Source organism: Aotus nancymaae, unplaced genomic scaffold (assembly GCF_030222135.1).
Source record: "Aotus nancymaae isolate 86718 unplaced genomic scaffold, 86718_ANA_hifiasm-v0.15.2.pri h1tg000011l, whole genome shotgun sequence".
NCBI classification, from domain to species: domain Eukaryota; kingdom Metazoa; phylum Chordata; class Mammalia; order Primates; family Aotidae; genus Aotus; species Aotus nancymaae.
The window spans coordinates 1,642,771-1,655,280 of NW_026988422.1; the positions used below are offsets into that span (position 1 = coordinate 1,642,771).

The 12,510-nt window shown below is 38.2% G+C and overlaps 2 protein-coding genes across 7 annotated transcripts in view; one reads left to right on the top strand and one right to left on the bottom strand.

Moving 5' to 3' along the window:
- The window catches only part of CMSS1 (cms1 ribosomal small subunit homolog), a 366,636-nt gene that overhangs the window by 100,190 nt on the left and 253,936 nt on the right, over window positions 1–12,510 (top strand). The gene's annotated exons all lie outside the window — the stretch shown is intronic.
- Window positions 1–12,510, bottom strand: part of FILIP1L (filamin A interacting protein 1 like) — a 285,964-nt gene that overhangs the window by 86,245 nt on the left and 187,209 nt on the right. The window lies entirely within an intron of this gene.

A 12,510-nucleotide genomic window follows, 5' to 3' on the forward strand; every position in this document is an offset into this window, starting at 1 on the left:
AAAGGGGAAATCTGAAGTTGTGGCATACAGGGTCCATATGCCCTGGCTCTAACATACTCATCCTCAACAGAGACTCAGCTCCACAAATTTATCTTTTTAATGTACCTGTGAGTGCAGTTCTCTGCCTGCTAAGTCTACTCTGCCTTCAAGCTAATTGCTGCCTGCTGGCACATTCCCTCCATGCAGAACTAATCCATCTTTCTAACCAGATCCTTGAGCACTCATGTACATGCCTCTGTTACAGCTCACAGTTAATTACCTCATACTACTTACATTTCCACCTGGGACTCAAAGACAGGATCCATGACTTCTTCCTTATTTTTTTTCTATTCCTAGTTCCTAGTTCCAAGCATAGTGTTAAGTTAGAAGGATGTCAAATGAATGAATGGTAATAAATGTCCCCATTTTCTCTCTTTTCATATATAACCAAAATATTCATTCTCTTCATTTTTTCCAGCAAATAATCATTTGCTTTCATTTATTTCTTTTTGGTATATCTCCATTTACCTTTTTCAAGTCTTTATTCTTTGCTTCCTAATAACATTAAAAGTTTTAATTTTTAAAATTGTAAGGATACAGCAAAACTTTATCTCGAGTTATCTACATTATCATTAATAATTTTGTATCTATTTTGTTGATTATTTAAATCAAACCAAGTTACATCCATACTGACCTTTTCAGTTTTATTCATCCATAAAAAGGAATGAAGTGTATTGATACTCGTTACAACATGTCTGAACCCTGAAAACATTATTTTAAGTGAAAGAAGCCAGGCACAAATAGCTATATCTTGTATGATTCCATTTATATGAAATGTGCAGAATAGGCAAAACCATAGAGACAGAAAGGAGATTAATGGTTTCTAGAGGCTGGAGTGTCACTGCTTAATGGGCACAGAGCTGCTGCTGCCTCTTTTTTTGTTTGTTTGTTTTCAGACAGGGTCTTGCTTTGTTCCCTGGGCTGGAGTACAGTGGCACGATCTAGCTTCCTGCAGCCTTGACCTCCCCAGGCTCAGATGATCCTCCAACCTCAGCCTCCCGAGTAGCTGGGACTGCAGGTGCATACCACCACACCCAGCTAAATTTTGTGTTTTTTGTAGAGACAGGTTGCTCAGGCTGGTCTCAAACTCCTGGGCGCAAGCAATCCACCTGTCTCAGCCTCTCAAAAGTGCTGAGATTACAGGCATGAGCCACCACGCCTGGCCCACAGAGCTTCTTTTTAATTCACAAATAGTACTCCACAGTTTTGTTTATTCACATCTCAACTGGTAGACATTTGGGTTGTTTTCACTTTTTGACTATCATGAATAATGCTGCTGTGAATATTTGTGTAAGGATTTTTATGGACATGTGTTTTCATCTTCTCAGCTGCATACCTAAGAGTAGAATTGCTGAGTTGTATGGTAACTGCAATGAACTGAATATTTGTGACCCCTCAAACTGTTATGTTGAAATTGTAACCCCCAGCGTGATGATATTAGGAAGTGGAGCCTTTGGGGGATAATTAGGTTTTGAGGGTAGAGGAGCATTCATGAATGGGATTAGTGGCCCTTATAAGAACTTTCTCACCCACTTTCCACCATGAGGAAACAAAGAGAAGACAGAAGTCTACAGCCCAGAAGAGGGCGCTTGTCAGAACACTGTTAGCACCCTCATCTCCGACTTCCAGCTTCCAGAATTGTGAGAAATAAATTTCTGTTGTTTACAGGCCACCCAGTCTCTGGTATTTTGTCATAGCAGCCCCAACTGACTAAGACAATAACTCTACACTTAACTTTATGAGGAACTGCCAAACTATTTTCCAATGCACCATTTTTCATTACTCCACAGCAACATAGGAAGGTTCCAGTTTCACATCCTTGTCAGTACTTGTTATTATATTTTTGATTAAAGTTATCCTAGTGGATATGAAGTGGTATCTCTCTGTTGCCAGTGATTAACCTATTTCTAAAGGAAAATAGAAAGTAAGAGGCATTTGAAGTTAGTAAGAGTCAATTAACCAAAGAATGTTTAATATGAAATAAAAAAGATGCAATCTAAAGCTCGTAAGGTGGCCTGCTTAAATGAATTGCATCTATAAAATTGAATAATATGCAACCACTTAAAAGACGAATAGAAAAAGTATGATCTTCATGAATTGCTGATACATGCTTGTAATAATGTTTTAAAGATAAATACAAGAACCCCTTCAGGGTGGATTATCTTTGAGGAGTAGGAAGTGAGAAGAAGGCTATGTGTGGGACCCTGAAGCATATATGCAAGATATAGAGTGAAAAAGCTGTGCGTTAGAAATTACTTTTTTTTTTTTTTGAGATGGAGTTTCACTCTTGTTACCCAGGCTGAAGTGCAATGGCGCAATTTCGGCTCACCGCAACCTCCGCCTCCTGGGTTCAGGCAATTCTCCTGCCTCAGCCTCCTGAGTAGCTGGGATTACAGGCAGGCGCCACCATGCCCAGCTAATTTTTTGTATTTTTAGTAGAGACGGGGTTTCACCATGTTGACCAGGATGGTCTCGATCTCTTGACCTCATGATCCACCCGCCTCGGCCTCCCAAAGTGCTGGGATTACAGGCGTGAGCCACCGCCCGGCCGGAAATTACTTATTTTTAGGAAAAGGAAAAACATAGAAAACACATATTCAGTCTCATGAATCTTGCTAACGTTTTTCTTCTGAAAATCTTCTGAAGCTACAAGTTACCTGTTTGTCAGGCATCTAGGGTATTTCAGACTGTCATTGAGAAATTCATAGAAATAAGTGGAGTGTATGTGTATAATAAGTAGAGAGGAAATGTAAAGAAGTGAGGATTGGCAAGTAAGAACTGAGTTAAATAGGAAACTGATAGAGAATTCTCACACTCCAAACTAACTGAATTTAAATTAGAGGGGGAATTTGGCAAAGTGGGCCTTAGATCCCACAATTTTAAACAAATCAGACTTTTCAGGACCATGTAGGGCCTGTACTAAGTGTTATGAACTATTGCCAAATATGTCATGTGGTGAGAAAGGTGAGCCAGGATGCTGGATTTGTATTCTAAGGCTTGATGTAGGATATATGAAGGAGGAAACCTCACACCTTTCAGAGAATGAGCAACAGAAGTTTATTTTGTTTGGAAGACCAGTGATGCTAGGCCATGAAAACCTGAATTTGATAGGTAAAAGGAAATATACTGAAATTGTATAGACAAGGTGAAAATACTCTTTCAAGAAAATGTTATAATCTTTAAGTATGTTTTTGATATGTTGGATTTTTTTTCCCAGAAGCAACACGTCTCTAAACAAAGCCCAAATCAGTGGGAAAGTCTGATTCATGTCATTAACATTCATTAATACTCTTTATAATATCATATCATGTTTAAATTGAGGTCACATTCAAGATTAGTCCCAGGTAAAGTTACAAAGTAAGAAATTGGTTCTCTTCGTTGTTAGTAATGGTAAAATTTCTTTTACAGAGGGCAGTTTAGCTATAGGTTTCAAAATCCTTAAATAGGTTTGTAACTTTTGACTCAGCAATTTCACATATAAGAATTTATTCTAAAACAATAATCAGAAAGGTATAAAAATTAATTGGACTATGGGGCCATTCAGGATAGTCTTCTTTTTTTTTTTTTTTTTTGAGACGGAGTTTTGCTCTTGTTACCCAGGCTGGAGTGCAATGGCGCGATCTCGGCTCACTGCAACCTCCGCCTCCTGGGTTCAGGCAATTCTCCTGCCTCAGCCTCCTGAGTAGCTGAGATTACAGGCGTGCACCACCATGCTCAGCTAATTTTTTTGTATTTTTAGTAGAGACGGGGTTTCACCATGTTGACCAGGATGGTCTTGATCTCTTGACCTCGTGAGCCACCGCACCCGGCACGAGGATAGTATTCTTTATGATAGTGACAAAGGAGGAATATAAATGCCCACAATAGAGAATTTGTGAAATAAATTGTGATACATCTGTGTGATACACTAGTATCCATCTACTTTAATATTATGGTGTAGAGTAGGTGGTTTGGGAAAATGGTCACAATGTTTTCTTAGTGAAAAAATATTTTTGTTAGTGAAAGTTTTGTTAGTGAAAAACTGCAAAGTATGAATTGAGTCAGTTGTTTTTGGTGATTTTTTTGTTAGTGTCTCTAATGTGTTTAATCTTAAAATCCCCGTTTAGGATCATTTTTTCTTCTAGCTCCACGATAAGGGCACCATACACTCTTACTTCTGCCTTCTTGGGGATACTCCCAAAACTTGCAAGCTCATTCTGCTTTCCCCATCAAAATGGGCTTGTCTTATTTCCCTTATCTCCTATAAGCAAGCGAACCAAAGGGAATTAATCCAGAAGCTAATTCATGATGAGAGATTAATGGAAAATAATAGATTAAAATGTAGCCAACTTTTCCTACATTTTATTCACTCATTCAAAAAAATATTTATTTTACTTCTCCCATGTTCTTGGCCCTGAAGAAGGGGCTGTGTAACAAAATATATCAAAAGTAAGCCCACTTACCTTAGAGTGGGAATATTTGGTTTTTTACAATAATTTTAGACAAGAAGATGCAATTAGTGTGAGGATTTTTAACAGTGGCAAGCCAAGAGGAGCATTGGAGTCTTTGGGTATACTTAAAAACCATCACTTTGGTTAAGTCTTGATTTCACATAAATGGAAGGCTATGTTTTTCATAATATCACTAAACTAACATTTCTGTTTATCTAAGTAGAATGATTTACCAAAAAGAAGAAATGGGTCTAATGGTTTAAAAAAAAAAAAAGTTCACTGAGCACTGTCTTGCCCAGCTCAGTGTCATACAATGTTACATCACTAGGACATTCACTAATACTCCTACACTGAAGGAAATAGGGTACCACCATGCCTTGAGTATGAGCCCTCATTGGTGCCTCCTCTGCATCCCCACATACTTGATTTTGTGTCTGTCTCCCCTATATTAAACAATATGCCCCTTGAAACCTCTCGTTCATTGTCACATTATTAGAACCCAGTATACGGTCTACTTAAATGCTTTCTTGGCAACTCAAAAAATGCCCAGTGGTATCATGTAGAGTACATAAATAAACTACTTTGAAGAAAGGCAAATTTGAAGAAAGATGCTTGTAATGGTTAATTTTACGTGTCAACTCGACTGGGCCATGGGGTATCCTTATAGCTGGTTAAACATTATTTTGGGGTGTGTCTGTGAAAGTATTTCCAGAAAAGGTTATCATTTCAGTTAGTAGACTGCCCTCCCCAGTGTAAGTAGACATCCTGCAATCTGTTGAGAGCCGAATGGAACATAAAGCTGAAGGCAGGTTGAATTAACTGCCTGGGTTAATTGCCCTGGGACATCAATCTTCTGTCCTTGCCACTCCTGATTCTTAGGGCTTTAGACTGGGAATACAGTCTGTACCATTGACTTCCTAAGCTTTCAGGTCTTTGGGCTACACAACTGGCTTTCTTGGGTCTCCAGTTTATAGACAGCAGATCATGGGACTGCCCAGCCTTTAGGATCATGTGAGCCAATACTTTATAATAAAGGTTTATACACACACACACACACACACACACACACACACACACACATTGTGTTTCTCTGCAGGACCCTGACTAATACAGTGCTAACGCTCACTGAGCGCTTTTTATGTGCTAGACATCATACTTACCACTTGCTGTATACTGTGTCACAAGAACCTATGAGATCTCTATCATTCTTTAAACAGATGGCGAAACTGAGACTTAACAAGATGAAATGCTTTGCCCAAGGTCAAACAGCCAGTAGGATCAGATGAGAGGATGGGACCATGCTTCATGGTCCGTGCTCCATGTTTGTTGTTCTAACTTGAGTCTGTGCTTTTAACTCTGATACCCTACGCTCTTCCATAAGGCCCTTCTGTGCAGTGATATTTGCTCATCACTTGTACCAGCCATCATCTTCATGGCTGGCCAAGCTGTTTGGCTTCATCTTCTCATCTGAGGAATTAATACACTTCCCAGGAATGTTTACCTATGAGTTTCAAATTCAGGATACAGTTTAATTCTTATATTCCACCTTGATTATCACTTATGAGGCAAAAATTTCCATTTTTATGTGGTTTAATGACTCTTCTTCCTCTTTATATTTTTTAGTCCAGATGGAACAGAAGTTTTGAGGTTACCTTCCACATTCAGTTTTTGGCTACCGGTTTTATAGGGCCGTTGAACTAGTAACCACCAGCCAGTTAGTAGATGTATGTATAGAGTATTTAATGTATGTCCTGCATTCTCCTAGGGCCGTGCTGGCTGTTGGATAATTATTGTCTTTATTCTCCTTTTTGCCTGATCTGCCATAGTGTTGAACACCTGCATTCTTCCTAAATTATCTACAGATTATTTTGAGTGTCTTGTCTTTTCAACTATATTTTAGTTGTGTCTTGGATCTCCAATAACACCAAGCACAAGGTTTGAGTACCTTGGAATGCTTCTACAGAGAACAGCATCAAATATATTATCAGGCGAGCTGGCCTCTGGTCTGGCTCTGCAACTATTTAGCTGCAAGATTTGGTGATATTTTTTATCTGAGACTTGACAGGCCTCACTTTTCTCAATTCAAAAAATCAAAGCATTGATCTATTGCTACATCTTTTCTAGCTTAAATTCTTGGCTTCTGAGATTTCTGTAATTTTTGATAGTTATCTGATAGATTGATTCATGGTGGTGGTATTAACAGGAATAGAAAGGTTGTGAGTGGACTTGGATTTGCAAAGATGATATTAGGTTCAGTTTCAAATATGTGGAAGCAGTAGGATACACTGAAATCCAGATGTCCTTTAAGAATGCACATACAGATTTAGATTTAAAGTTGGTGGTAGTCACTGTCATTCTCACTGACCTCTTTTGGTACTGGAGTTAGAATCCTACGCTTGAGATAAAAATTACTTGTTGATAACAATCACATAATCACAATTTTTTAGGTATGAAAGAGACACAGTAATCGTATAGCCTGCCTTTGTTTTATATACCAGAAACCTAAAGACCTGAGGAATGGAATTTGCCAAAAGTTATACATGGCTACAGATTGGGTCTGCAGATCAGACGCCCCTTATCGCTAAGCTCCTGGTTCATCCCTCACTAGACTTGTTAATATTTTCTTTTTAGCATTCATAGTATTCTTTTGTAAGCAATAAATTCACTATCATATACATTCAAATACACATTTGAAATTATTTGTAAAATTTTGTTTAGAAAAACTAAATTTCTGGGAAGGAAAAGTAATCAAGTAGTATTGTCACTCTATCTGAATTTTAAACTCTAAAATTAAAAGGCATTGTATGGAAACCGATGAATTGTACAGTTATAAGAGTATGGTTTTGTGACATCTGTTGAAAGTTAAGTCATGGTGTAGAGTCCTAAGTGGTTTTTTAGTACCCACATGAAGTCATCAATCTCTCTGCATCCCTTTTCCGATCCTGTGTTGAGTCTAGCGTGTATGAACACAAGGCCGATCATGTTGTAATTCTTTATAGAATTACAATAACAAAATATGTGTTTGTGGTGGATCTCCATTTTGTTTTGGCAAAGAACTAGATGTCCATGACAAAGGTGAAATGGAGATCTGGCATCCATTTCAATACTTACAAGACATAGTCTTGAGAATATGTAATACAAATAACTCCTTGCCAGAAAAACTGAAAGGAAATGATTGCATTTGAGTACAATGTATTCTACAACAATAGTTTAGTGTGTGTGAAATTTAAAACTGCTGGCTTTCAAAATATTTTTTTAAGTAGACTTTATTTTTTTTAAAGCTTTATACCCACTGTGTATTGCTTTGTGAGATATCCTTAAAAGCTGAGATTTAAGACCAAAGAAACTGAAAATTCTAATGGCACGATATTGAATTCTCTAGGAAAGTAGTTTAATGTGTTTGTTGATTTCTCCTGAATGTTCTGTCTTCATGAGCATTAATGTCTACTACCGTATTTTACAATAGCGGTACCTTTTTTTCTACCCATCATGAACTCATAATGCCTTAGAAGAGTCAGTATCAAGTCTCAAAGCCTGCAGTGGTGTCTTTGTTTTACACAATGAGCAAATATTCCGGATTGTATGTAGGTGAAACCCATATCTACCTTCTTCGCCTAGTGTCTAGTATGGGACCTGGCTTGCAGTGGACATATATAATTAATCCATTGTTGTTTTTCTTTTGTTTTGTTTCAGTGAATGGATGGCAAGCAGCACTAGCTCCAAACTAATGAGTTGCACCTAAAAATTAGTTAAATTAACTCATTCAAGGGAGTATCCAAATCCTCTAGAAAGAACTTTTGATGTTTTTGACAGAAACCTTTAAAAGTGGTCTGATATACTCAGTTAACGTAGGGTCAAATATGGCTCAAGCAGTGTTTTAGTCACCTTGTCTGATGGCAGTCTGGAAAAATAGGCCTGTCATAATAGAAAAGGATTGATGGTGAAAATACTTGTTTATAGTTATTTCAGCCAAAAGGAGAGCTGGAAGTGCTTTGTTCTTCATTAAAACTTAGCAGCAAACAACTTCCCCAGGGTGTGGTCAGGGCAACAACTGCCTGAAGCTGGACCCCTGCTGACTTTCCTCCAAAGGGCCCTATGGCCTCTGCACCACCATTCTGTCTAGTCAAACTTGGATAGAAAGGAAACCAGAGATTAGTTCTACCTTGACTCCTTTCTTTGTGGCTTCTGAGAAGCTACCATTTGAACTTCTGATTGACAAAACTGAATTGTCAGTGCTAACCTACTTGGCCAAGATTTTATGAAAAGTAATTTAAGGCTTTGACAAAATCCATGGTTGAACCCACACTTTTATACAGAGTTGCCATAACAATATTTGTTTCCTTGTTGAGTTGTTATTTCAAGACCAGAAATGCAGTAACATACATGGTTAGCATACATAATTTGTTTCAGTATTCTAAGAAAGAATGCATGGTTTCCAAAAAAAAAGCAACTTTTTTTTTTCCTTCAGAGCCTTTTCCTCCATTGAAACTGAAAAAGAAAAAAAAAATATGCAAGGTTTTTTGAAAGTACAGACAAAATTGGCATTACATTTATGGGAAAATTTTACAAAATTACACTGACTAAAAGTGACTTTTGTTTTGGCTTTCCTGTGAAGCCATACAGAAAGGCCAAAAATTATTGGCATTGCTTTTGTGTAAAAACCTTTTACATAGACTCCACTTGTAATTCAGCCAAGTACATAATTCAGGTCATTGGTGACACACGTATCCACATGTTGGGGCTGGTCAGTGAATAGAAGGTTGTCATGAAACGTGGATAGACTATTACCATATGGACAGACCAAACCGTACAGATTACAGCTAAGGAAACTTTGCATTAATGTGCTTGGGAACAGGCTTTCCTGAGCTGATCCTTGCCCCCACCCGCCCTCAGTGGGAAAGCCAATTGCTTACTGATTACGACAGCGACATCACTTGGCAAACATTTTGGCCTGAACTCAGTGTGTGACATCAGTCTCCTTTAGGGTTTTCCACATAAAACAAATTCTCCAAAGAAAACACAGAAATTGAGCCTTAATTTGAAATCCATTATTACATCCTCTGAGGTCTCATTAACTACCTCAATCATGTATTTCTTAATTTTTGTTTTATTTCCAGGTAGATACAACCCAAAACTTAGAATATGAGCACTAAATCTTTGCCGTGTTTATTTCAGAGTTTCAAACCGATAGTCCTTTCTATCTGTCTTCACCCAACCTTCCCTTTTACCGGAGTTATATCTTTGTTTCACTGCTGGGAGGGTTGCTAGTTTGGGAGTGGTTTACATCACTTTGAGGAAGGAAATAAACATTATTCTTTGACCCTTTAGGATAAGTTAGTCGCACTTTCCTGCGAGGCAGCTGTGTGCTTGAGAGAAAGCACTGTCCGTAAGTTGGAAGGATTCAGTGATGGTACGTTTTGCTACCATACCATCAAGGCACGCTACGGGTATTTGACACTCTTGTGTGTAAGCACCTCCTCTGAGCGTACTTACCTGAAGTCATTAGTTTCCCTCACTTCCTGTTTTGTTAGATGGTATTCATTTAATACTACTTTGATGCACATGGCCTTAAAACAGGCAGAAATCATTTATGCCTCATGAGGCCTGCAGTCTCCCAGCAAGAGGCAGGAAAGCAGGAAGGGTGGACGCAAATGGGCAGTACCAAGATACAGGAATTGTGATGTTGTCCAGGCAAAGCAAGGGAAGTCACTTACACATCAAGTGAGTTAAGAATAGGTTTAATATTGTCACATTCACACAATTCCATCTGGAAGCTGTTTCTTGGCATATAGAAAGAGATGAATATTCTCATATCTCTGGAATGGCTAAACAGGGGGTGATAGACCCTTTTTCCTACTACTTGTTAATGGCATGTTCACTTTAATTATTCTTCAAGGCAAAAAATCCTATAAAGGAAATTTTATATCCTATAAAGCTAAAATAAAGATCTCTTACATTCTTTCTCTTAAATTCATTTTGTATATTTAGAAATACTATTCTTGATACATTGATTCAGTGGTATATACTTTACATTTTTTTCCACACTTTTTCTTTTCCTCCAGCCCATGGCCTTTATTCTCACTGATCTTTTGTTCCTATTTCTCAGTGTTGCTCCTCCTTGCTCTCTTGTTTTAAATAATCTTTGCCGTTGCCTCCCAATATTCCCGAGTAACTTCAGGATAGCCCTCCCCAGCCTTCCTCCAGAAGATAGGAGAGATACACAGTGAATATCAGAACTCTCCTCCAATAGCCTTTCACATTCCCATCATAAATCTGTATCATTGGGCCTTTTTATTAGTGTGGTAAGCCCCCCAGGCAGGGACAGCCTGAACCTCTTTGATCTATGGCAGGCAACACTCTGACCGTGGTCAGTAAATGTTCATAATAATGAAAGATGAAAGAAAGTGTCTGTGTTCAGCAAATTAGTGCCAAGTAAGTATGGAAGCCAAATGAGGCCACTAGCGCCAAACCACAGGGGTTCAAAATAATGTTTAATATAACATTGTCTCCTTGAGTAACAAATCTTATATTGTAATGTCTGAGTCCAATCTTCCTTTGGTGCCAGATTTCTTGTGCTCCTTTAATCTGCCCCTGCAGATATTTCAGAGTTCGTGAGGAGCAAGTTAATAAGACCTTTCTTCTGCCCGCTCTCTGCCATGTAGTGAAAAATAAACCTGGAAAAAACTGAGTGAATATAAGTGCCTTGAATTCTCTGGCACTCCAAACAAGTATCACCCATAAAGTATATGGAAAAGAAATGAGAGTTTGCTATTAGCCTAGATATTGAAGTAACTAACTTAAGTTACCTAGCCGAAGTATGAATCGGAAGTAGTTGAATAAGCCAGTGGAAATTACTAGTATTTTGGAAAGTAGAGCTTACAGGTAATTATTTTTTTCTGCATTTTTCTATGACTATTAGAATGTAGCATCATTAGCCCTGTAATTCATAAAAGTACACATGGCAATAACAGAAGTGAGATAAATGCCCAGTAAAAATTTGACATTGCCAAGATCGTTACTTTCCATTTTTCAGTATTAACCCTTTTCAGGGGATTAACTGTCCTTTAAATTTCATGAGTGCTTACACTGTCCACGATGGTTCAGAATAGAGGGTCGAAGTAGAATAAAATAATCTACCCTACGTATTGTTAGAAAATATTTACCAACCAAACTCTCCTTTTTTGCAGCTAAGCTTCTCAAAATACTAGTTCACATTTTAAGCTCCTACATTCTTACTTCTTATTTTGTTTTTCAAAGCATTGCCATTTGGCTTCTGCCCTTACCGCTTTATTGAAATGGCTCATTAAGTTCCTCAGAATCTTCTTCATTGCCAAATCCTGGGACATTTCATTCTATTCTGCATTATTTGGTGCTATTTGACTGTACACTCTTTTTTTAAAGTCTTTGCTTGCTTCATTTCATTGCCTTCTTTGTTTTCTGGTTCTTCTAAGCTTCCACCATTTTTTTCAGCTTCCATTTTTGACCTCTTTTTCTTTCAGAGAACTGCCAAGCCTTGATGTAGTCTAGAGTTCCCTTTTCGGCATTCTCTCTTCTCACCACACCAACACGCACAGTTTCAGCTATCACTACTGCAGATACACATCACCAGCGCATCCTTTTGCAGACCTACATTTCCAACCATGGATTGATTTTATATATATTATTATTCTCACCAGATACTGAAATATACCTAGGTACCTCATACTCAGCATGTCTAAACCAGGACTCATCTCCTACCACTCACCAAGTATAAACCATCCTGCCTGATCAAAATCCTACAATACAGAAAGCTGTGCCCCATTCCCATATTACATATGGTGGTGAATAGCCAGGAGTGCTTCTCAGTAACTCCATGTTTCCCTTGCTCTGCTCTCCCGTCTCAGCAGTCACTAATTCATACTGACTAAACATCATAAGTAGTTCCTGCGTACACCCCTCCTCTCCAACCTCATGGCCATTGGAACACATCCCCTCATCTTTCTCATCTAGGTATTTGCCTCTCATGTGAGTTTCCTCCACCCAGTCTAAAGCTCCTCCAGTT